General features: G+C 42.9%; 1 protein-coding gene and 1 long non-coding RNA gene across 2 annotated transcripts in view; one reads left to right on the forward strand and one right to left on the reverse strand.

The window, feature by feature from the left end:
* Positions 1-10,369: 10,369 nt before the first annotated feature.
* On the reverse strand, positions 10,370-11,542 carry LOC138956809 (uncharacterized). The gene is made up of 2 exons (XR_011452809.1): positions 11,324-11,542; positions 10,370-10,753 (listed from the first exon to the last, which is right to left on the reverse strand). It is a non-coding gene; the product is annotated as an uncharacterized lncRNA (long non-coding RNA).
* A 1,933-nt stretch (positions 11,543-13,475) lies between these two features.
* LOC138960040 (alpha-(1,3)-fucosyltransferase C-like) overlaps positions 13,476-25,150 on the forward strand; it is a 39,352-nt gene continuing 27,677 nt past the window's right edge. Inside the window, exon 1 of the mRNA XM_070331761.1 lies at positions 13,476-13,789. The gene's annotated coding sequence lies outside the window, so the exon portion shown is untranslated. The remainder of the gene's footprint in view (positions 13,790-25,150) is intronic.

Below are 25,150 nucleotides of genomic sequence, written 5' to 3' on the forward strand. Positions count from 1 at the left end.
ATTTGTGTTTATTCCCCCCTCTGCTTCTTTCTCTCTGTAAACTTGTAGGGCTAGTTATTTTTCGGTAACTTACCCAACAACCAAAATCACTTACCCAACAACGGGCCTGAATCCTCGATAGCTCATGGGTAGAGACTGTGCACATTGTGGATATACTTTTTGCGACTCAAAAGTTCAGAACACTCTAATTTACAAAATATACATTTCTGGAGCAAACAATACAACCATACCGCATTTAAACCAGCAACTACAGGCTTGAACACATGAATCTCAATATAAAATCCATGAGTTTGGTTGTTTTCTGAATTCAGATCTGCCGTGCACAATCGTTTATCGCTAGCAAGATTCCAAGGAAAAGTAACTCTCATACTTTGTCTAGTGACACGAGTAGTTCCCCTTCCAGATTTCGGCTGCATCGACAAGACTGCAATCCGACGGTCAGTTTTCAACAATATTTCATTTTATAAACAGATCACACGCAATCAATTGCAAACATTTAATCAACTTAAAGAACATGCAGCGGTTTCATACACTATTTTGCCCCAGAAAACTGAACTTCATACAGTTTTTAACGTTGGAACACGCGTGTAAAACTTCGTCTGCTAGTCACATTCGAGGAAAGAACATTTCCTGAGCGATACCAAAACATGAACAGAACACACACTGTCTGCCTTTACCGCCACAGCAGAATGACAACATAACTGTGTACTTGATTTTAGTTCAAAACATGGAAACTGACAAGAAGTGTTAACAGAATTGAAAGATTTTCACGGAACTATACAACCGCGCATTAATCGATCGCCTGCGCAGGTAGACTGGTTGGGTGAATATGATTCGATCAAACTTTCGCACAAAAACTCCTCTTTTCTTTGAATAACTGAAGAAAGGAGGAATAAAGAGGTTACATACCTCGTCTCAGTGATTATCAAAAATAATGGTCTCAGTTCGCGGTCATGAAAAAGCTCGCTGAAGCTCGCATTTTTCATGATCCGCTAACTTCGACCATTATTTTTGATAATCACTGAGACTCGGCATGTAACCTCTACATCTGGGGATTTAATTTTGACATTGAGGAGGAAATGCTAATTGTCACAACAGATTTTACCCCTGCTATCGTGACACAATGACGTACTGTCTGGCACTGTGGTCTAAAAACACATTCTCCAGACAGTGTTCTTAGCACCTTCCAGAACACGTAAGATTAACTTAGAATAAACTTTCAATATACCCAGCCTTGTTCGAGGTGAGAATTTTTATTTTTTTTATTGATTCTTATTATTTTTTATTTTATTATTATCCAAGTCAGTGCGACAAAACGCATCTCGTTATTGTCGGGAATAGTATCCGCCCCCCACTACACATATGCTCTATTACGAGGGTCCCGGGACCCCCAATTATGATTTTTAGGGAGTCCAAGGACCCCCGCAGCGTAACTCTAGAAGTTCCCAAAACCAGGAGGAGGACTTTTGGAAGTTCTAGGAGGCATTTAGTCACCTGGCTGGCTATAGTGGTAGGGTTACTTTGGGTGGTCACATTAGATATGATGTTTTTTGGAAAGTTCGTTTTATTTGCAGCCACAGTTCGGTAAACGACAAATGGCTAAACCCAACCACCTAAGAATGAGAAGCGTTTTCGTGACATAACCCATATTCTGCAAAAATGCAGCCATTGACGCAGGGGGTAGGTTACAAAAAAACGTCATCTACCGCTTGACTGCATACGGATATAAGCAAATTATACCTTAAACGAAAGCTAAAGATTGTTGCCATCAGACAGCAAGTAAAATGCCTAATTCGTATACACAGTTTTATTTTTAACAACATCTGTATAACATGCGGACGACAAAACAGGAAATGCCATTTTCTCAATCGATATGTATAGATAACCGAACGCCTGGTTAAAACCGCAATCAGAAACATCTTGAAAATTGTTCATTCTCACAGCTAGAATTATTTAACATCAACAATTGTTAATTTACCGAGGAAAACAACAGTCATATACATTACATAATGGATGATTCTGAATCAACTCCGAAAACCGAACCGGGTCGAAGTGAAAAAGAGTTTACACATACACAGGCTTGAAAAAGGATAATTTGGTTCAATCTGTTAGATTTTTACCCATAACATTAAAGATCACCTCGTTATAAAAGGAAAGTGATCATTGTAAAAGGATTTTGCTATCGCAAAATAATTCAACTTTCCGGTTTTACCACATGACGTCAATAATGTTATCAAATTATTACATAGCGTGCATTTGTCAGAAATTATACTAAATGTTAGAAGCGATCTTAAAGTGAAAGTAACGTTTAATAAAAGTATGCGCATTTACTTATTGTTTGATATATGACTGAAATAATGGACATGCAATTTAAACGTACAAAACGACATTTTGTACACTACCTCTCTAAAAAAAAACGCGACTATGACCGACCGATATGTATTTGTAAATTAGGTCATTGTTAGCGATGACAACGGGTTTTCTTTAAAAGATAACACACAAAGTGTGAAGTTCAAGCCCATACATGATATTAGTACGACTTCTTCAGAACATGTCTGTTTTTCACTCCACCAGTTTCAGTTTTAATAAAATATATGTATAGCTGTCATTTTCAAAAAGCCTTATCTGCAATTCACTTAACCAAATACACCATGAACCCGAAGGTATTAGAGTGAAACACTTTACAGTGAAATATGCTATGATTCCCCTTATTTCAAAATATATGCATTTTAATTGGCAGACACGATTCTCGTCGTAGGTGCGTGCCCTCTGGTGAGGCAACCGTTATCATTTTTTGCCGTAAGAATTGACATTTTTAAACATAAATCATGGACAAAACACTCATTCTGCAAAAAAGTGCAGGTTTTCTTGGTATAGTCAGTTAAAGCATCTTACAATTCAAGACATTTTGCAATTACGTGTTGTGTATGTATTGGAAATGGCAGAAAATATTGAATGAAAGTGATTTTTGACTGATTGAAACCCTACCCCCAGTAACAAAATGGGCCCTGAGATTAGGCCAAAAAAAAATAGGTGTGGTTACGGTAACAAAGCTCCCCAAAATAGGGTAGGAAGGTAGGCAATCACTTTTTTTAAAAACTTTTTTTTCTAATGTGTACAAATTAAACCTACTTGACTTCCTCCGAAAACGGCGTATGGCTGCCTAAATGGCGGGGTAAAAACGGTCATACACGTAAAATTCCACTCGTGCAAAAACACGAGTGTACGTGGGAGTTTCAGCCCACGAACGCAGAAGAAGAAGAAGAAACCTACTTGACAGGGAAATAAGTGTGCGACTCGAGCGCTTTCGCTTTCATTGCGTTTTCTGCACTCGTTTACTTGTTTTTTGTGTGTATTTTTTTGACAAATGTAATAAAAAGTAATAGGGTCGGCCCCTAAAAATAGGGTAGGTCGGGTTACCGTAACCACACCTATTTTTTTTTTTTTTAGGCCTTAGGGGTGTTAGTTGAAGATGAATGATTATTCCCCCCTCTGCTTCTTTACCTCTGTAAACTTGTAGGGCTAGTTATTTTTCGATAATCACCCAGCAACCAAACAAATAACGACCCAGCAACAGCCTGAATCCTCGATAGTGCAATGGGTTGAGAAGTTGTTCTGTTTCGGTACTACTTTTTGCGACTGAAAAGTTCCGAACGCTCTAATGTACCAAGTTTTCATCTCTGGAGCAAACAATACAAACATACCGCATTTAAATTAACAACTACAGGCCTGAACACATGAATCTCCATATAAAATCCATGAGTTCGGTTGTTTTCTGAATCTAGATCTGCCGTGCTCAAACGTTCATCACAAGCAATTTCCCAAGGCAAGTAACGCATACTTTGTCTAGCGACAAGAGTAGTTCCCCTTCTTTTCACTCAGTTTCTTCGACAACAGACTGCAATCCGACGGTCAGTTTTCAACAATATTTCCTTTAATAAACAGATCACACGCAACCAAATGCACACATCTCATCAATTTAAACAACATAAAGCGGTTTCATACACTATTTTCCCCAGAAAACTGAACTTCATACAGTTTTTAACGTTGGAACACGGGTGCAAAAGTTCGTCTGCTAGTTCCATTTGACGAAAGAACATTATCCTAAGCGATACCAAAACATATACAGAACACACAATATCTGCCTTTTCCGCCACAGCAGAATAACAGCATATCTGTGTACTTGATTTTAGTCCAAAATAAGAAAACTGACAAGAAGTGTTAACAGAATGGAATGATTTGCACGGAACTATACAACCGCGCATTAATCGATCGCCTGCGCAGGTTGACTGGTTGAGTGAATAGGATTCGATCACACTTTCGCAAAAAAACTCCTCTTTTCTTTGAATAACTGAAGAAAGGAGGAATAAAGAGGTTACACACCTCGTCTCAGTGATTATAAAAAATAATGGTCTCAGTTCGCGGTCATGAAAAAGCTCGCTAAAGCTCGCATTTTTCATGATCCGCTAACTTCGACCATTATTTTTAATAATCACTGAGACTCGGCATGTAACCTCTACATATTGGCTATGCTTTTCCCCTAAAGTATTCATAACCTAAACATATACATCGACAGGATGTTCCACATTAACACAATTAACTTTTTAAACATATACATATGCTTAGAACACGATACTTCCGGTTTTTCTACCGGATGACTTAAACATTTAGGGGGTAAACACCTTATTGTAGAAAAAGCTTTATTTTCAAAAAGTGCAAGTAAATATTAAAATTCAAGCTTCTATATATATATACGACTTGTGTCTGTCTGTGTGTCTGTGTGTGTGTCTGTGTATCTGTGTCTTCGCGATGCACGGCCAAAGTTCTCGATGGATCTGCTTCAAATTTGGTGGGCTTATTCAGAGAGACCCCGGACACAACCTCATCGATGAGATATTTCAACACGTGCTCTCAGCGCGCAGCGCTGAACCGATTTTGGTTCCACCTCAGCTATTTTGTAAATGTAACAAAAAATATATTTAAAAAAAAGAAAAGATTTTGAATATTTTTTTGAAAAAAAAATTGTTTTGGATTTTTCGTTCCATTCTTTTTCTTATCACATGCACGCCAGTTCAAAACGCCGAAAGCAAAAAAAACCGCATGCATATTGGTCAAATTTGAAGCGAGTTACGGCCGTTTTAAAATAAAAAATATGACGTCATTCTACTTCCACTACAAAGTTAAATGTTATTTCCAGCCAAACTAACAGCGCTATCGATGTGCGGTTTCACTAAAGTGGTTCCTATGCATCAAAGAATTTTTTAAAACAAAGTTGTTTTTAGCTGTTTTCTGCCCCTTTAATTTACAATAATTAAATTCTTAATACACTGTTTAGTTTTAGCGAAATGAGAATTAAAACAATGCTTAAACATAACAAACATCGTTATTTGAACACTTTACCATTCACTATGATTCATATATCAGTGTAGCTTGAACGTCATTCAACAATCTTGCTCACTCGGTGCACATTGTATACAATGTGCAACTTTATGGTCTTGCTCATTGTATACAATGGGCAACAGTTTTGCTCATTGTATACAATGAGCAAAACTTGTTGCTCATTGTATACAATGAGCACGATATGCTGCTCATTGTACATAATGCGCAAATTGTACAGAATGGATACGACATATATATACGACTTATGTCTGTGTGTGTGTCTGTGTCTTCGCGATGCACGGCCAAAGTTCTCGATGGATCTGCTTCAAATTTGGTGGGCTTATTCACAGAGACCCCGGACACAACCTGATCGATGAGATATTTCAACACGTGCTCTCAGCGCGCAGCGCTGAACCGATTTTGGTTTTTCTCTGGATCCATTCCCAGTAACTCTTCCTTATCTTCTCCAGTGTTTTCAGCATTTATCTCCCTTCCTTCGTGTGGCGTCAATCCATATTCCCCTTTCTATTTTTAGAAAGTCACTGTCGACAACGCTCAATCCATATTCCCGTTATACTATTTTTAGACTCTTCTCCAGTGTTTTGCGCGTTTATCTCCCTTCCTTCGTGCGGTGCGCCGGCAAAGCCGGCGTACACCCGGCAAAGCCGGGTCCCCGGCGCAGCCGGGTATTCGGCTCGACTTCTTCCCGGCGAAGCCGTACCCGGCGAAGCGGGTATTCATCTAGTATTTACATATTGGAGTTAATTTTCCTTCGAAAGTCATTTGTTTCAAGTGGCAGAAAATATCAGTTTGAGAGTTACATGTACGTAAAGCGTATAACTGTTGTCTGTGATTAGTGCATTGTGGACACATTGGCACCATTTGATCCTAAATGCTAAACGATGTCGTGATCATACGACAGTTTTAGGATAATTTACATCGCATCGATTCCTTAATTGATGGTAGCATTTCATTTATAAATTCTATTTCCGGTTGCGTCAGTGCTGTTCTCCTGTTCTTTTTGTAATAAGGTAATAACGAATGAACAACGTGTCACACTGCTATGCTAGTCTTCAAATGAAAATTCCAATTATAGTCAGTTAAAACGCATGTATTGCGCGTTACATACATTTATATCCCCCCCCCCCCCCCCAGGATTACAATGCAAGTAAACACATAAACTTTTTATACATGGTTACACACGCAGTGGTGAACGTAACGTGTGGTTTAACAAAATAACTTCCACATACAATATTGAACCAATGTTTAAGTCTGTCTGTGTGTCTCTGTCTGTCTGTGTTGTTGAATAAACACTGTTTGAACCAAATACGGTATTTGAATTTAATTTGTTTTTGGAGCTCAGTTGCATACACACTTCTTTTTGGCCTCTCTTCTTTTTTTCTTTCAACACAGGAGCTTGTATGAAAGCTACGTTATGTATTTCATGTATTCTTAGACTTACTGTAACAGTGCTATACTTATACTTATACCACTACAAAGGAAGGTGATGGCTGCATTAGCGGCTAACATCGTGCTTCGGCTGCCAATGATCCGGAGAAACACACAAAAATGGATGTTCCAAAAACGGTGACTGAAGGAACTTATGTTTTGTGAGGTATGTTAAAACTTTGAAAGGGCAACGCACTGGCTTTAGTCTAGGTTCTGGGAATTTCCAAACCAGCTACTTTAAAGTTACGGGTAAGTCAAAGCTCTGGGGATGATGGAATCATATTTTCTCATGACAGCACACCTGCCTGCCCTCTTGCCCAGACTGACGTGGCATACTTGCATATTTATGGATCAAAAACGGGGCTATGCGCGTTCCTTCGTAGTAGGCCTACTGACTTTTGCACATCATTATTTTGGAATGCTCAGTGTGTGTGTGTGCGTGTGTGTGTGTGCGTGTGTGTGTGTGTGTGTATGTGTGTGTGTGTGTGTGTGTGTGTGTGTGTGTCATTTGGGTTATGTGTGTAATGATGTGTACTTTTATGTGTCTATATGTTCCGAGAGTGTGTTTTTATGTGATGTTATTTTGTACTCGAGCAAAAAAACCCAACCCACTCTGTTTGTTGCACTCAGAAAATAACGTTTTATTGAATTGAATTAAATTGAATTGAATTGAAAGGGAAGTTCCACCCAAGTTGATTTAAAAAGAGGGACAGGCATGACAGCGTAGATAAAATAAGGGCGCCCAGTTACGATGCAGATTTTCAAAAATCATTGTCCAGTTGAGTAACGCCTCGGTGATTCTGAAACCATATATATATATATATATATATATATATATATATATATGTATAGGTTACAACACGAGTGGTTTTTTATATGGCTTGTATTTCAGTCAAGACCCAGCGGATGAATATCATCGGGAGACACGAGCCTCTGGCGAGTGGCTCTCGATTGATATTCCCGCTGGGTCTTGACTGAAATACAAGCCATATAAAAAACCACGAGTGTTGTAATCTGTATATCCCATTCTACCATCAAACACAAAGTGTAGACTACTAGCGGCACTGTTGCGATCTGTGCAGAGTAAAACTGTTGCCAGCGAGACTTAGCCCTTTTGCAACCTTAAACTAAGTGACCGTCGCTGAAAAAATAAAACGAATGAGTGCATCGATAAGTACGCGGTAACACTACTTTCAGACCATTTAAAAGCTTTAAGTAAAGGTTCATAAGTTGCAAGAAAGTAATGAAGTCGAATAGAAATTAATTTAGTTGAAGCGCACAATTCTTTTGTTTTGCGTTTCAGGTCGGCAGAACGGGCGAAACGGGTTTGGGACCCATTTGGCTTACTCGATTCAGAATCGATTCCACGTTGTTTTTCTCGAACGTGTGTAATTAGGCTTATTGACAGAGAAGCAAATTTTAGGGAACAAATATGTAGGTTTAGATTTAACCATTTGCTCCCTATTTGAAATGTATCTACGTGATAAACTGTTTTGCGAGTGTGTTTGCATGGATGAACTTAAACTGGTATGGGCCGGTGTGAGGAAAACGCGACCGACACGTCTGTCACCGCCGATTGATTGCATTTTGAAGGAATATGACTGGATTACGGAAAAATATGTGGACTTACTGCAGAGCCAGGCAAAAGAGTAGACTTGCTCGCAAAACACGTGAAACAGCCGATGTTTGATAGCTGAAGGCGCACACCAAAACACACTACCGACAGATTCTCAAAAGTCGTCTGCTAACGATGCAAGGGGAGGGTACTCGTGTTTTTGTTTTGGTTCGCTAGCATCTGGTTATCTTGTAAGTTGAATGTTCGTTTTTTTCGACCTGCATTGCTTTCATAATGAAAGAAACTTTTGCTTATTGCATCTCATACATCAGATCAGTTCTGAGATTCATTTTTGCGTGCAACTGATATGGTTTTCTGAGCCGTGCAATACGATTTTAGAACTTCATACAAATGTGTCACATTGTTCGGCGCGAGGTCAAAGGTCGGGAGGAAAGTAGTCCTTTGCCCAAATCGGAATCTGCACTATCATATATTTTTTGGAGTCCATGATGTATTTATTGAGCTATAAAAATACAACATATATACCCATACTGAAGTAACAGAGACAAAGAAGGGAGGTCATGGGATATATATATATATATGAATGGGTTGGATTGGATTGCCAAGGCGAGGCAAAGCACAGGATTTATTCAAGAAAGCCCATTGGGATGGTTAGTTGTATGGAAACATTGCATAGCTAAGAGTTTAAAGGAGTACTACATAAGGGAAAAGGCCCTTAGATCGCCGCTTCCAAAGTTATACCATAAGATTACGCGTTACCAATTCTGCCCACCTCTGGCAAAAAACAGCAAGTCCAATAATCACGTTTTGAGAAAAACGCGATTTTCTGTTCTTAGCTTTATATTCAAAACAAAAGCATTTTTGCTGGAAATGTTACTGGAAGAAAGCGTCGGAATGCGTTTTGCATTTCTAGCTTGATTTCATTTTCAAAAAAGTGGTTATAGTAAAGAATTATGAGCAAATTAGTGGACTTACTGTTTTCTGCCGATTTTTTCTTGGAACTCGGATTTGTTAAAAACAACGGCAGAACACAGTAAGTGGAATTACTGTGTTCTGCCAGGATTTTCCTGTGTCTAATGCTTGCTGAAGATAGCGGCCGATCACAGCAATTGTCCTTGCTGAGTTTTGCTTGCTTTTGTATGCGAACAATTCATTTCTTAAGGGGCAACCCATCGCAACATTGTTTAAATTACTCAGTCTGATATTTAGTATGACTTTTTTGTTTTTGTTTTTGCTGATGGCGTTTATAGACTCTCGATAGGAACAATATTGATCCCTTTACCGCGTTCTGGAGTTTTTCTTTTGATTCCTGTTCGTTTACCAGATTTGTAATGAATGTAGATATTAAAAATTCGCTAGAAAAGAACAGACTGCTGTTGCTTGTGTCTCCCTACAGACATGCGCGCGCGCGGGCGTGTGTGTGTGTGTGTGTGTGTGTGAGTGTGTTGTATAAGTGTGTCTTTCTATGCTCACTTCTTTCTCCTTCGAACATTATTTCAGCACACACACACACACACACGCGCTATCCCTCTCTCTCTCTCTCTCTCTCTCTCTCTCTCTCTCTCTCTCTCTCTCTCTCTCTCTCTCTCTCTCTCTGTCGCTCGGAGATTCCAACATCAAGACAAAAATATTGAAACAAATAAGGCAACCGCTGACTAAAGTATCGAGAGTGCATTCAAATCAAACAACACACACATCAAATTAATGAGGTCAATACAGAACGAAGTGGGAACTGTGTACATATTTACATGTATGTTCTCGTGGAAGGAAACAACAAAACTTCCACAAGTTGTCATCGTCAGTTCAGATGGCAAGTGTCGCTGCGGTGCACGGTGATGATAATTAGTTTTAACGTCCTCTTAGAACCAATTGGCCTATCTTGGGACAGGTAGAGTTAATATGCTTTATGTGGGGACAAGACACTGGACAAACATGCAAACAGAGAACACATATGATCGTGTTATATATCTGGAAGTCTGTTGTTGCGATGTTTCAAAATGGGGATGGAAGTAAAGATTGTGTACGCGGAATATGGTTGGACTGGAGCGGTTTTGTAGGCTTATTGTGCACGGGCTCGCCTGTAGTGTGGTACAATGGGATGGAATGACTTTATGTTACTGGATATTTTGTCAAATAACTGCTCCTCAGTGTTGTCATGAGACTGATGCCTTCCTCTCTTGTCAGGGAGAAGGGTACCTGATCCTCGAGTCGTCGAGCGGCATAACATTGTCATGCATACATCACTGCTGTCTTCAAGTGTGGCCAGGAATAAGTCTTTGCAAACTTGCCGCTGCTCACCTTCAAGGTCGAAGAACGTGTACATCCTGCGTTCACACCTTTGGTCGCGATCTTTCTGGTGTCTTCGCTCAACACTTTGTTGTAACCACCGTTCTGGTGTCTTCGCTCAACACTTTGTTGTAACCACCGTTCTGGTGTCTTCGCTCAACGCTTTGTTGTAACCACCGTTCTGGTGTCTTCGCTCAACACTTTGTTGTAACCACCGTTCTGGTGTCTTCGCTCAACACTTTGTTGTAACCACCGTTCTGGTGTCTTCGCTCAACGCTTTGTTGTAACCACCGTTCTGGTGTCTTCGCTCAACACTTTGTTGTAACCACCGTTCTGGTGTCTTCGCTCAACACTTTGTTGTAACCACCGTTCTGGTGTCTTCGCTCAACACTTTGTTGTAACCACCGTTCTGGTGTCTTCGCTCAACACTTTGTTGTAACCACCGTTCTGGTGTCTTCGCTCAACACTTTGTTGTAACCACCGTTCTGGTGTCTTCGCTCAACACTTTGTTGTAACCACCGTTCTGGTGTCTTCGCTCAACACTTTGTTGTAACCACCGTTCTGGTGTCTTCGCTCAACGCTTTGTTGTAACCACCGTTCTGGTGTCTTCGCTCAACACTTTGTTGTAACCACCGTTCTGGTGTCTTCGCTCAACACTTTGTTGTAACCACCGTTCTGGTGTCTTCGCTCAACACTTTGTTGTAACCACCGTTCTTGCGCTGAATAGTCCAGTTCCGAGTACTGTACTTTTCATTTATTTGTTCTGAACTCTTGCGTGTACATGTACAGGCTGGACCCATGTCAGGCCTGAAAGTGGCGAGCAGTTTACTCGCCATGGCGAGTAGAAACAATTAACTGTTAATCTACTCGCCAAATGCGAGTGAAGACACAACCTGCACGGGCTGTACCGCACACCCTCCATATGCATACCTCTTTAGGAGGTGTGAAGTAAGTGGCTGTCAGTAAGGACGGCCTGCCACAAACCCCAGTCTACAGACATCAAAGGAACCATCATTAGGCACCCCATCCTCTCTCCTGCTTGAAGTACTATCCCTCTGCCGCAACTCACCCCCCTCTCCGCTACCCCCTCCACCCCACCTTATCTTCTGTTGTTGTGGGTCAGCTACAAAAAACAATATTACACCCACTCCCGCTTTTTTTCAACCCCTCCCCTACCTTTATTGTTTTGGGACAGCTTTAATGTGATACAAACATACTGCACCCTCCTCTTTCTCATTGACCTAGACTACCTCCACCCCCTCCCCTCCCTTCACTACCGTTTATCGCTGTGGTCAAGATAATGCCCATTGCTATGTAATATCATGGCCTCCTGGCTAGACTGCCTTTTCTGGCAAAGTAGTTGCTCAAAATGCCATCCAGTTACGATCCCTTCTAAAACGAATGCTGCTACAGGCCAACTGTAAGGAGAGTTGCAGCTTAAAAATAAGGATATATACAAGTGGTTTTTTTAAGTCATATTAAAACTGCTACGTACCATTTCTGACTTCAGAGCTTACTTGCTTATTGCTGTTTGTCATGACACATTTGCTTTTCTGTTTGTGTGCGTTTTTAAATAAAAAGAAGTAAAAGTAGCCACTGGGCAAGCTCACTTTTCTGAACGTGTGACATATTTAAGATGAACAAAGTTGGTAGACAACTTCAGTTCATACAATTAAAAGTTTACCCCTTGCTACTGCTGCATAGCTGTGCCTCATTTATATTTAAGATGAGCTGCAAGCAGAACGTGACTGAAGATATGTATTAGATGTGTTTTTTTAATGCTGTTGTTTTCAAAGAGAAGTTCATCCTCAAAGGGTGTAACATTATGAAGTTGAACCTGCTACACAATTAGAACTTTCTCAAGGATGGGACATGAACCAAATTTGAAATTTTCTTCCGGTGTTAAACGATCAAATTATGTTGATTCTAAGTGTTTAAATTGTCACGTCTCACAAATCAAAATCAAATCAAAATGAAGCTTATATAGCGCGTATTCCGTGGGTACAGTTCTAAGCGCTTGTCAAAGAGTTGTCAACATAGGACTAACAAAGAAACTAACATCTTCAGACGGACACGAACCCTATCACACACTAGCAAACCCTGGTAAACATAGAACAAACAACTGTTTAACAACAGGGGCGGATCAGTTCATTTTATGGGGGGGGTTTCCAAAAGTATATTGTGAAGATATGGGTGTGAAGGCGCGAAGCGCCGAGCCGACGGCGCAAAGCGCCTAGCTTGCTAGGGGGGTCCGGGGGCATGCCCCCCCGGAAAATTTTGTAAAAAAGGATGCAAAATGGTGCAATCTGGTGCATTTTGAGGATGATCATTACCAGTTTCAGGCAGCAGATTTTGTCACTGATTAATACCCCAAAAAAACACCATTTAAAAAAAAAATTTTTGGCTGGGGGGGGGTTTCCGGAAACCCCTGAAACCCCCCCCCTCGTCCGCCCCTGAACAACAATGTACACATCAATAGCTAGGTCCAAACAAAATAATATTAAGCACAAAGAAAACACCTCTCACAGAGCACAGCACAAGAATGTCTTTTGGGGCACACTATGATGGCGGAAACCCATGAAAATGGCCATTCTGTTCACTGAAGTCGGCGTGTAAACCATTTAGACGACCTCCGGAGCACGTCTAAATTTAGTCGCCAGTTTTGGTGGTACAAGCGTGTAGTCGCCACCCATGCATACCGTGTAGCTCGCGGTTGGCGGCACTCGCTGTTTGCACGCCGCCTAAACGTTTAGACGTCACTCATGCATAACTCCCCAGCACGTAGCCGGGCACAACGAATCCTTCTTTATCATGTATTATTCGGTGTGCACATTTCTCAAATCGATCGCTGGGATAACAGCCATGTCTCCTATTTCACGATTCCTTTCTTCTACACAACTCGTGTGTAACACCTGAGGTCCCAAATCACAGCACGCAGTCTCAGCTTTACCCCGCTACAGGTAAGACGAGACATCCGGGTGGCGTTGTCACTGACATTTTTGTGACTCAACATACCCGGCATGCGTTAGCGTCTACGTGCATCAGAATCTGAGCGCGATCCTTACTACTTTCAAGTGTTAAAAAGAAACAGCAAGAACGGTAAGTCTATTACAGTGCCTAAGAGACTGAACGAGTTAAGCCTTCTATCTGAAATGTTGGGTTTTTTTAAGTGTCCTTTGCTCCATACAGCTGACTATAGTTTGCAAGAAAGCAATGCGTACAACGTCAGTAAGAAGGAGATTTGCAATGCTACCAAGTGACGACTGACACCTTTCTCGAGATTTGCGTTTGACTAATTGGTGTTGGAAATGCGCTATAGTTGAATTTGAAGGTAAAACCCTACATTTTCATTTACATAAAGATGTCGAGAATGGGATGGTCAAAAACTATTCTTCCTGGGTTTATTTGTCTTCTCGTCACGGCTGTGTTGATGCACATGGTAGTTAGCACAGCAAATCTGAACAAAAAGGCATTGTTTTCGATTTTGTTTTAAAGGGATAGTATCCACCGAAAAAGGTCTTCAGATCGCTTTCAAAGCTTCACCATAAGATTCTACGTTACTAATATTGCTACCACACAGGATCAATAACTTAACTTTGCAAATTCAACAGTTTTGATAGCTAATTAATTGTCGTAACAGAATCCAAGGAAAGAGCACTCTTGTAATGGTTGGGTGATTTCCCTTGTCAAATGTGTCAACAATGGCGTCTTCCTGCGATCATTGTAGTCTGACGAGGTAAGTGTTACATTTTCCAGCTGTAGTTAACGTTGTCTGACAGGAAATAAAGCTTTCAATAGGACAGTCAGTATCAGTGTACAAGTTGCTCTCAGCAGGACTGCAAATGAATCGATCGATGCGAGTCAAAAAGCCCTGTAGCACTCAAAATGATAAGCAGTACTCAGTCAGATTATCTTGGACATATGTTATGTGTTGCCTGTTGGTGATCATTTCAAATATATGTCTCTAAAGTTGCGCTTTTACCTATAAGCTTATGCATTTGTTTCAAATTCCATTAATGTCACTGATGGAACACAGGGAACAGTAAACGTGCGAGAGTTCGAAGCAAAGCACATTCATGTTTCAGACAAATAGAGAGCTCTGAAAATTGTCTTTTCTCATAATACTAATAGTAACCCAAAAGAGAAGAAATTATACTAATCCCTCTGAACAATGTCGATAAAATCAGTGTCTTGTGCATTTTGTGTGTATGTGTGTAGTGTGTGTGTGTAGTGTGTGTGTGTGTGTGTGTGTGTGTGTGTGTGTGTGAGAGAGACTTGTATCACTGTGTGGGCTGTGTGTGTGTGTCACTGTGTGCATGTGTGGTGAATGTCGATTTCCCTGTTAGGCTAAGGGAAACGACTCCATTAGATTCCCCCTGTACCGGAAGTGTAAAGCCACGCGGTGGCGGGTGAGACATCTTGGACACCCGGCCAGTACTGAAACTGGCCTTGGCACGGAACGATCCAAGGGGGGCAATCTCAGTCATCTCAAAGAGGGAAATCCAAACGCAATCCGCTTTGTTCGATTTTATGGGCTTGGACGATAGAGAAAAATAAGAAAAGCAAAAGCTGGAGTCCAGTCTGGACGAAAATGCTATCAAGAACGCAGAATTGATTTTTTCTCAGTTTTTTTTTAGCCGTAAGCGCCATGTTTATCGGTCTCCAACCGGCCTCAAAGACAAAGGAAAACTGACGGTGCTGGGTAATTGAAATCAAATAATGAACACTGACAGCATGCACAGCCGTAACCAACACCTTTTGCTCACAAGACATGTCAAATAAAGTGAAAAATAGCAACGACTTACCATTGTGCACTCCCGTGTCGAGCTAAAACTTAAGTTGCGGCACAATTTCGCTTCTCGCACATCTGGCTTGTTGACATGCATCAACGAAGGGGCCTCACTCTGGAAGAGTTTCCTGCTCCGATAAACATGGCGCTTACGGCAAAAAAAAAACAACGCAGTAAAAATCAATTCTGCGTTCTTGATAGCATTTTCGTCCAGACTGGACTCCAACTTTTGCTTTTCTTATTTTTCTCTATCGTCCAAGCCCATAAAATCGAACAAAGCGGATTGCGTTTGGATTTCCCTCTTTGAGATGACTGAGTTTGCCCCCCTTGGATCGTTCCGTGCCAAGGCCAGTTTCAGTGCTGGCCGGGTGTCCAAGATGGCGGGTGAGAGAGCAGATTCGAGCGAGACACAGACCAGACAACACCTGACAGCTTCGATCCTACGACCGTCTTCAAGACTTGAAGACGTTCGTGCTACAGCCTTTAACGGTAAGTCCGTTAGCACGGTGTGTCAACTGATTCCGTTCGTCCACCGGATGTTTCCGTTCATCCGCAGGATGTGTCCGTTCATACAGCCCCATTTTCGTCACTTGCTTCGGGAAAAACGTTGTGGTAAGTCGTGTGGGCAGCGCGCTTGTGTGATATTGAAAGAATAAGGTAGCGAAATGGTTGGGCTATGTGTACGATAAGTACCAAGGTGCTAGTGAATCCTAATAATAACACACGCGGGCCGAACGTGGCAAAATTGCCTGATTTTTTTAACATTTTCTTGTTTTTCTCGCTCTGTTATCGAATCCGACCCCTGATTTGCACATGATCACCAAAACCATTGCCTGTTACGACATTTCGCTTGAACAGAAGTTTATAGAAACCCATGGCTTGTGTACAATCACTTGTCTTTTGAAAACATACAGATTCCGTTCATACCCCATGTTTCCGTTCGTACAAAAGTGCATGTTTCCCTTCGTACGAAAAGCGTTTCCGTTCATACACATTCGTTAGATCAGAGTGAAACAGGCCCCCACTACAAGTTCTGTGTATTCCAATCGTCTTCAAATAGCACAAAATACGAATGCGTGTGATATTGGACCTATGTGAACCATAAGACGAATTGAATTTGCAAAAAACAGTTTTGTGTCCGTTCGTACTGATTTTGACGGGAAAATGTGTCCGTTCGTACCACTTTCATCAAATTGTTTCCCTTCGTACCCTTTTCAGTAATGTGTTCAGTGACGGAGCTTTCTGGGTGTTTTGATAAGAACGAAGATTGATTTGTGCAGTCAGTTGTGCTTGCTTTGCAGCACTGCAACTAAGACTGAACTAAGTAACGTGTACATTTGTATTTACTCCTATCATGCCATTTGCTTCACCTGTGATAATCATGAGCAGAATTTAGACAAATCAAGAAAAAACATTATCCAGGCTCTATCAGTCCTTTTTACATTTAGTCAAGTTTTGACTTAATGTTTGAACATAAATGGGGAATCGAAACGACGATCGTGGTTTATGTGTGTGTGTGTGTGTGTGTGTGTGTGTGTGTGTGTGTGTGTGTGTGTGTGTGTGTGTGTGTGTGTGTGTGTGTGTGTGTGTGTGTGTTTGTTTTATTTTTTACATTTCAGTCTTGAAAAGATAATAATGTTGTAGTTCTGTTAAAAGATGGAAAAATGAACTGTTTTGGTCGTCAATGTGATTACTTTCGTTAATTGATTGGAAAACAGTGAGAAGTTATCATGAATATTTGAAGAAAAATGTTTTTTTGGCATTTTCCTAAAACTTTACGTTTAGGGGGTAGGGGATAAATATCTCATCTGGTGTCGCAACAAATCCTCTCAGGAATTCCAAATGTGGCTTGAAATTATCAAAAGGCATTGTAGTTTCTAAAACATGAAACAGAAAACCCAAATTTGTTGAAACCTTTTACTCATCAAAGTTGACAAGCTTTGGGTACTGTGAAAATGACGGTTCGCGCCGTGTGTGTGTGTGTGTGTATGTGTAGAGCGATTCAGAGAAAACTACTGGACCGATCTTCATTTAAACTTTACATGAGGGGTTCTGAGTATGATATCCCCAGCATTTTATTCATTTGTTTTTTACATTTAGTCAAGTTTTGACTAAATGTTTTAACATAGAGGGGAAATCGAAACGAGGGTCGTGGTGTATGTGTGTGTTTGTGTGTTTGTGTGTATGTGTGTGTGTGTGTGTGTGTGTGTGTGTGTGTGTGTGTGTGTGTGTGTGTGTGCGCGTGCGTGCGTGTAGAGCGAAACTACTGGACCGATCTTTATGAAATGTTACATGAGAGTTCCTGGGATTGATATCCCCGGACGTGTTTTTCTTTTTTTCGATAAATACCTTTGATGACGTCATATCCGGCTTTTTGTAAAAGTTGAGGCGGCACTGTCACACCCTCATTTTTCAATCAAATTGATTAAAAGTTTGGCCAAGCAATTTTCGACGAAGGCCGGACTTCGGTATTGCATTTAAGATTGGTGGCTTAAAAATTAATTAATGACTTTGTAAAAATCTGAAAATTGTAAAAAAACACCAACATTTTATCAAACGATCCAAATTTACGTTCATCTTATTCCTCATCATTTTCTGATTCTAAAAACATATAAATATGTTATATTTGGATTAAAAACAAGCTCTGAAAATTAAAAATATACAAATTATTATCAAAATTAAATTGTCGAAATCAAAATAAAAGCACTTTCATCTTATTCCTGATTCCAAAAACATATAGATATGATATGTTTGGATTAAAAACACGCTCAGAAAGTTAAAACGAAGAGTGGCACAGAAAAGCGTGCTATCCTTCTCAGCGCTACTACTGCCCCGCTCTTCTTGTCAATTTCACTGCCTTTGTCATGAGCGGTGGACTGACGATGCTACGAGCATACGGTCTTGCTGAAAAATTGCATTGCCTTCAGTTTCATTCTGACAGCTTGACTAAATGTTGTATTTTCGCCTTACGCGACTTGTTTTATAAATGTCTTTGATGACGTCATATCCGAATTTTTGTAAAAGTTGAGGCCGCACTGTCACACTCTCATTTTTTTTATCAAATTGATTTTAAAACTTTAGCCAGGCAACCCCCGTACTATGAATTGCATTTCAGCTTCAAAGCTTAAAAAATGATAAAAAAAAGTTTGGTCATTAAAAATCTGAAAATGCTAAAAGACTGAATGTCTAGGTTTAGCTTGCAGAAAGCATATTTTGAACAGGTTTCACATAAGTTTAGATCTTTGAAATGACATTGTGTAAGGAAACTGGAAGAAGACACACTTATCAAAATGTTTGCTCTTCAGTAAGATTTTAAACAGGGATGGTATTGCACCAGAAAAGTCGGCACAGTCGCGTGTTGTTGCACTCATGAACAACATGCATTATGGGTTATACATAAGTCGAATTAGGGGTATTAAAATGCTAATTGCACAAGCTTTCTACCAAAAATCACAAACGTCATGAAAAGCGTACGAAGGGAAACAATTTGATGAAAGTGGTACGAACGGACACATTTTCCCGTCAAAATCAGTACGAACGGACACAAAACTGTTTTTTGCAAATTCAATTCGTCTTATGGTTCACATAGGTCCAATATCACACGCATTCGTATTTTGTGCTATTTGAAGACGATTGGAATACACAGAACTTGTAGTGGGGGCCTGTTTCACTCTGATCTAACGAATGTGTATGAACGGAAACGCTTTTCGTACGAAGGGAAACATGCACTTTTGTACGAACGGAAACATGGGGTATGAACGGAATCTGTATGTTTTCAAAAGACAAGTGATTGTACACAAGCCATGGGTTTCTATAAACTTCTGTTCAAGCGAAATGTCGTAACAGGCAATGGTTTTGGTGATCATGTGCAAATCAGGGGTCGGATTCGATAACAGAGCGAGAAAAACAAGAAAATGTAAAAAAAATCAGTCACTTTTGCCACGTTCGGCCCGCGTGTGTTATTATTAGGATTCACTAGCACCTTGGTACTTATCGTACACATAGCCCAACCATTTCGCTACCTTATTCTTTCAATATCACACAAGCGCGCTGCCCACACGACTTACCACAACGTTTTTCCCGAAGCAAGTGACGAAAATGGGGCTGTATGAACGGACACATCCTGCGGATGAACGGAAACATCCGGTGGACGAACGGAATCAGTTGACACACCGTGGTTAGAGGCGTTTGAGCTTAGCTTCCCCCGGGGAGCTCAGCATTATGAGCAGTTAATGTAGCAAGCGCAATGCGGCTGGGTGAACCCCGGCCGCAGTGCGTGTTTACATTTATGTGTTGCGTGCGTAGCGTCCTGTCAACCGTCCTGTCATTTATGTAAAGCTCGGCTTTCACCACAATGGTGTCAGAAGTTCGTCTAAAGAACCTGCGCCGGCGTAAGTCTAGCTGTGTTATTTTTTTGCTGAGTTTCTGCGGGAGGGAATGCCCTAACGGACATAGGAGTCCCTGACACGAGTTCTGGGTGGGCGTGTCAGTCGTCAGTTTCTGTGGTATGTTTCGGCATACATGTGTGTCCGTTTTGTCTGTTTTTTCCTGCTACGAACAACACCGGGTCACCCCGGCATGGTTTATTTAGTATTGCACATGGTCTTTTGTCGGTGTTTTAGTTTTTTTTGGGGGTTACTTATTTTTGCCCCCATATCAGTATACACAGAGCGAAAATTTAAGATGGCGACCGGACACTACAACCATGCATGATTTTTAAATAATGTAAAGGTTGAAATGTTATGCCGAGGACGCCCCTTTGTGTATACAGTATTAGGAACATGAGGGAAGATAATTATATGGTTTCTGTTTTTTCATTTTGGAAGCTTATTGTGATTTTTTCAATTTTCTGTCAGGGTGACCACTATTTGTTTATTCATTTTTGGATTGTCATGTTGTGTTACAGTTATTGGGAATAGGCAATAAACATTGTGTTTATAAATTTATTACTAGAGACTAACTGCACTATATACTGGCCACGCTGGCGGGTTAACAGCTTCTCTGTGCCCGTCCATGGGTTTTATTTTTCTTCCCCATGGCTTTGGTGGTCGACAGGTATGTAGGATATGATTTTTCGTAGTCGATAGGCAGCCCATTTTTCCAAAATAGTTTTTGTTGGTAGGCTGACAACCACCACACCACCGTTGTGGGCCAAGCTCAGGATGGAGGCGTGGGTACTGCACATTTTTATATCAAAATATATGTGATTAATGTTCTGGATTCCCACTATCACTGGCGGGATAACAGCTTATCTGTGCCCGTCCATGGGTTTATTTTTGTCTATCCCATGGCTTTGATAGTTGTTAGAATGCAGTTAGGTTATTGGAATATGTCCGAAACCCATATCTTTTCACAATATGACACCACAGCTCTGGCGGGAGGCACTATTTTGGCCTAATGGGTTTGTTCCCCGATACAAGTGTTGATTGTTTGTGCTTGTTATACTCAGGTTACTAGGTTACGGTTTACAGTACTGTGTTTCGCATCCCTGCTGGCGGGATCACCGCTTTTCTGTACCCGTCCATGTGCCCAGACACATGGCAGAGGGGGATGATTATGAATGCAGGTTTAATTTCTTTAACACTATTTGTTCATGTCCATGAGTAACACAAGGGTGAACTCTCAGAAAAACTCCTTCTCCCAAAGACCTAGCCGTCCTCCTAATATCAAAACGGGGAGGGGAACCAAGATGGGGACAGGGTGACACCATAACATTTCCCCCCCACCCCCATTCCTGCAGTCCTTTTGAATTAACAGGGAGGGGAGTAAAGAGGCAAGGGTCGATGGGATGGAATAAGAAGAGTGCCCCTACAAACTTGATTTGGGGAAGAGGTACCTGAGTACACGCCTGCATAGTTAGCTTCTGAATAGTTAGTTTCTGAGTGGCGACAAGAAGTTGCTCTAAGTCCAACCACACGCTTATCGATGGTATAGCTGTGTGAAGTTATGCCGCTGTGCACTGATTTCCCCTGTTGGGCAGGGAGAGGTTATCATCCCAACTGTCAGGACGAGAAGTTCATAGAGCTAACATGGCAGATCAGGTACAGGTGGTGGACAAGGTGTCAGAGAAAGACAGGGTAAGATTACTGTTAGGTCTAGTTAGTGGGGCTGGGACTGACATCTTTTCCCCTAAATAGTAATAGTATAGTCCCAAGGACCTCCCCCATCGCAAATTCTTAGGATGATGACACAGGCAGAGTGGTTTCTCTGAGACAGGGGATGGTAGTGGGAATGATTTCCATATTTAGTAAGCATTTATGTTTCTGAAAGCCCCCTTCATCAGACAGAGTGGTGTCCCCTGAGGCAGGGCGTGGTGATTGGTAAGGTTTCCAGTTTTAAAGGGAAATTCATTATGTGTGGCAACAACACAGGGGGAAGGGAAGAGGCAGGCTAGCACTACAATCACTCCAAGCAGGCTGGGTATTCTGGAGCGCCCAGGTAGTGACAGTTCCGTTGAGTTGACTGATCGCGGCAGACCTCCATGGAGGCGCTCTGGTAGGTCTCGGGTGCAGGCCAGCTGCTCATCCCGGAGGAATGAACTTTTGCCGGCGTCTTGGCGATCACCTCGGTGTCTCTCTGCCCAGCCACCTCTCGCTCGCCCCCACGAGCTTATCCGGGTCCTCTACACCTCAGGGACTACGGTAACAGCTGTGACGGCAGCCAAGTAAGGCAGAAGTTGCGACATGCAAGGGAGGAACCGTGACGGAGTCACCACCACATGCGAGAACCAGCACCCACTGTGGAAGCCTCCGTGGAACCCCCCTCCCTGACGCAGCGTTCCCCTAGGGAAAATCATCCACGGAACCCCAGGCAGTACGCTGTCGCTGGACAGTGACGCCAAGAGCGGAACGTAGAAATTTTAGAAGAAGAAGAAAAGTGAGTGTACCTTTGTATGTTGCAGCTGGAGTACACTCCGCGCAGTTTTTTGGTTATTTAGTAGGGGAGGGAGTAATCATGTTTTTTGTTTGTTTCTTGAAGTGGGGGGAGGTTAGTAGAAATATTGGGACGACCCATCGAAGGGAACCTTAGAAATAGGGCAGGGGAAGCGCCATTTTAGCACCGTTTGTCATGGCTACTTTCAACGGGAAAGAAATGGAAGAGTCCTCGGTCGTCCAGATGGAAGAGATCACCGTAGCTGGAATCTGGGGCAGTCTAAACTGTAAGGTGAAGGTCGCAAGGCAGTTGGCCGTCTACCTCAATGACCCAACAATGGACTACGCAGCGTTTGTATCCTGCGCACCCCTTTCAGGAAGAGTCAAAAGGGACGTTAGAAAGTTTAATGTCCATTGGCACGGTCGTTGCAGGGTCGTTGGAAATGAGGAAAACGAATCGGAGGTGGAAGACTGTCCCCACGACACATCCTCGGAAAATGATGCCAGCGAACACCTTTTCCCCAAAGAAGAATAGGATCTCCAGTTAGAACGTCAGGAAGAGGCTCAGGCCCTCCGTGACGACAGGCAGGATCTCCAATTAGAACGTCAGGAAGAGGCTAAGGCCCACCGTGACGACAGGCAGGATCTCCAGTTAGAACGTCAGGAAGAGGCTAAGGCCCACCGTGACGACAGGCAGGATCTCCAATTAGAACGTCAGGAAGAGGCTAAGGCCCACCATGACGACAGGCAGGATCTCCAATTAGAACGTCAGGAAGAGGCTAAGGCCCACCGTGACGACAGGCAGGATCTCCAGTTAGAACGTCAGGAAGAGGCTTAAGGCCCACCATGACAACAGACAGGATTTCCAATTAGAACGTCAGGAAGAGGCTAAGGCCCACCATGCCGACAGGCAGCATAAAGAGGTAGCTAGCCCTTCCAGAGTACAGCTCCGGCTCCGGCTCTCCCCACAAGGACCCAAGTCTCAAGTCACAATAGGCACGAGTACCGGTGTAGGCCGGGAGCGCAAGCGGCGGGACATGCGGAGGGAGAGCCGCAAGGGATGGACTACCCCTGGGACTGGACCCCCTCTGTGACATGCGCGCCTCTCAGTTGCACCAGGAACTTTCCCCCGGGAGTCAGGGTTGAAGGCCCCGAGTGCGACATTCCCCTGACAAACCCAAAGTGTCCACAACGGTGGGGAGTGGAGTGTACCTTCCAGCAGTCAGCAGAGCAGCGACGCCGAGGGAAGATCCACACCCCAACGACAGAAACATGTGGGACCCCCCGACCGCAATACTCTGGGAAAGCAACACAGGTGACCCCCCGGCAGTCCGCTGAGCAGCGACGCCGAGGGGAAGAACCACACCCCAACAACAGAAACACGTATGACTCCCCGGTCGCCACACTCAGGGGAAAGTGACATGTGGGACCCTCCGGCAGTCCGCTGAGCAGCGACGCCGAGGGGAATTTTCACACGCCCACGACAAGAACACGGGTGACCCCCCCGACCGAAACACTTAGGGGAAGGTCAGAATAGAACTCGGCGCTGATACATTGGGAATCTAGTTGAACTCAGGAGCGCGTCTCTCGGCAGCCTCTGGTCCCCCCAGTTTCAGTGAGGTTCACAACCCTTCCAATCAAGGGGGGACGGTGGCAAGTTCGGGCGCCGCTGGTCAACAAGGCCGGCAATGCAGGGATGATATTTACCCTAAATGGCACGTTACAAAGGGTGGGAATAGGTTGCACGAAGAGGTCGATGCGTTATTTGGAGCCTTTGACTATGCCGGGCTACATCAAACGAAATCGGATCTCGCGCCAGTTTGGGAGGAACTCAAGACAACTCAAGACACTACGCAAGGATCTGCAGGAGGTAGCAGAACTTAATCTGCATTCAGGGAGACGTCCTCTCACCGAAATACGGCGCATCCAACAACAGGTGGAGGGGGTTGAGGTGAAATTGAGGAATCATGACGGAGCTCTCCAAAAACTGGTGGAGGCCACCACCCACCAACTGGAAAATCAAAATAACCTTGCTGCACGAGTGACCCGAATGGTTGATGTCAAGGTGGAGCCCCGAGTAAATCTGGGGCATGGGGCAGGGGAGAAGGAGGAACCGCAGCTCATGTGGGAAACCCGGAGTGCGGAGGACGACCAAGGGTACGCTCCGAGCCATACACTAGACGAGAGGAGGTACGCATACGCTCAGGGGAACCCTTCCAGGAATGGAAGTGCGACAGGAGCTACACGCGGCCCTTTCGTTCATCTACCCAAACTGGAAAAGTATAACGGGAAGAAGTCGTGGAAGAATTTTCTGAGCCAATTCAACCGGCATCGAGCCGCGCACCACTGGGGTCCGGAGGAGGCTGCTGATTATCTGGGGGTTTTCTTAGACGCTGAAGCCCTGGACCATTTTGACCAGCTGCCAGAAGAGGTCCAACGTGATCTGCCCCGGGCGGTTGAGGCTCTAGCGAAAAGGTTCGGCCAGGCAAGCACGGTGGAGGCGAAAAAAGCTATTTTCCACAACATGATGCAAGGGGATACCGAAACTTGTAAAGAGTTTGCAGATAGGGTGCAACTACAGGCGAGAGAGGCATACCCCGATCTACCGTCTGCTTATGTGGAAAAGGAGGTCCTCAGACGTTACCTTGAGGGCATCAAGGACAAAGAGGCTGGCCTTAACGGCTTGGTCTCCAGATTTACATCTTTAGAGCAGGCGGTAGAGCATACTCTGTTGTACGGGGAAAGTCGGAAGGCATGGTATGGGGCGCGCAGGGTTTCCAGGGTATGCGACCAAGAGAG

The sequence above is a fragment of the Littorina saxatilis genome, linkage group LG2 (genome assembly GCF_037325665.1).
Source record: "Littorina saxatilis isolate snail1 linkage group LG2, US_GU_Lsax_2.0, whole genome shotgun sequence".
In the NCBI taxonomy this organism is placed as follows: Eukaryota; Metazoa; Mollusca; class Gastropoda; order Littorinimorpha; family Littorinidae; genus Littorina; species Littorina saxatilis.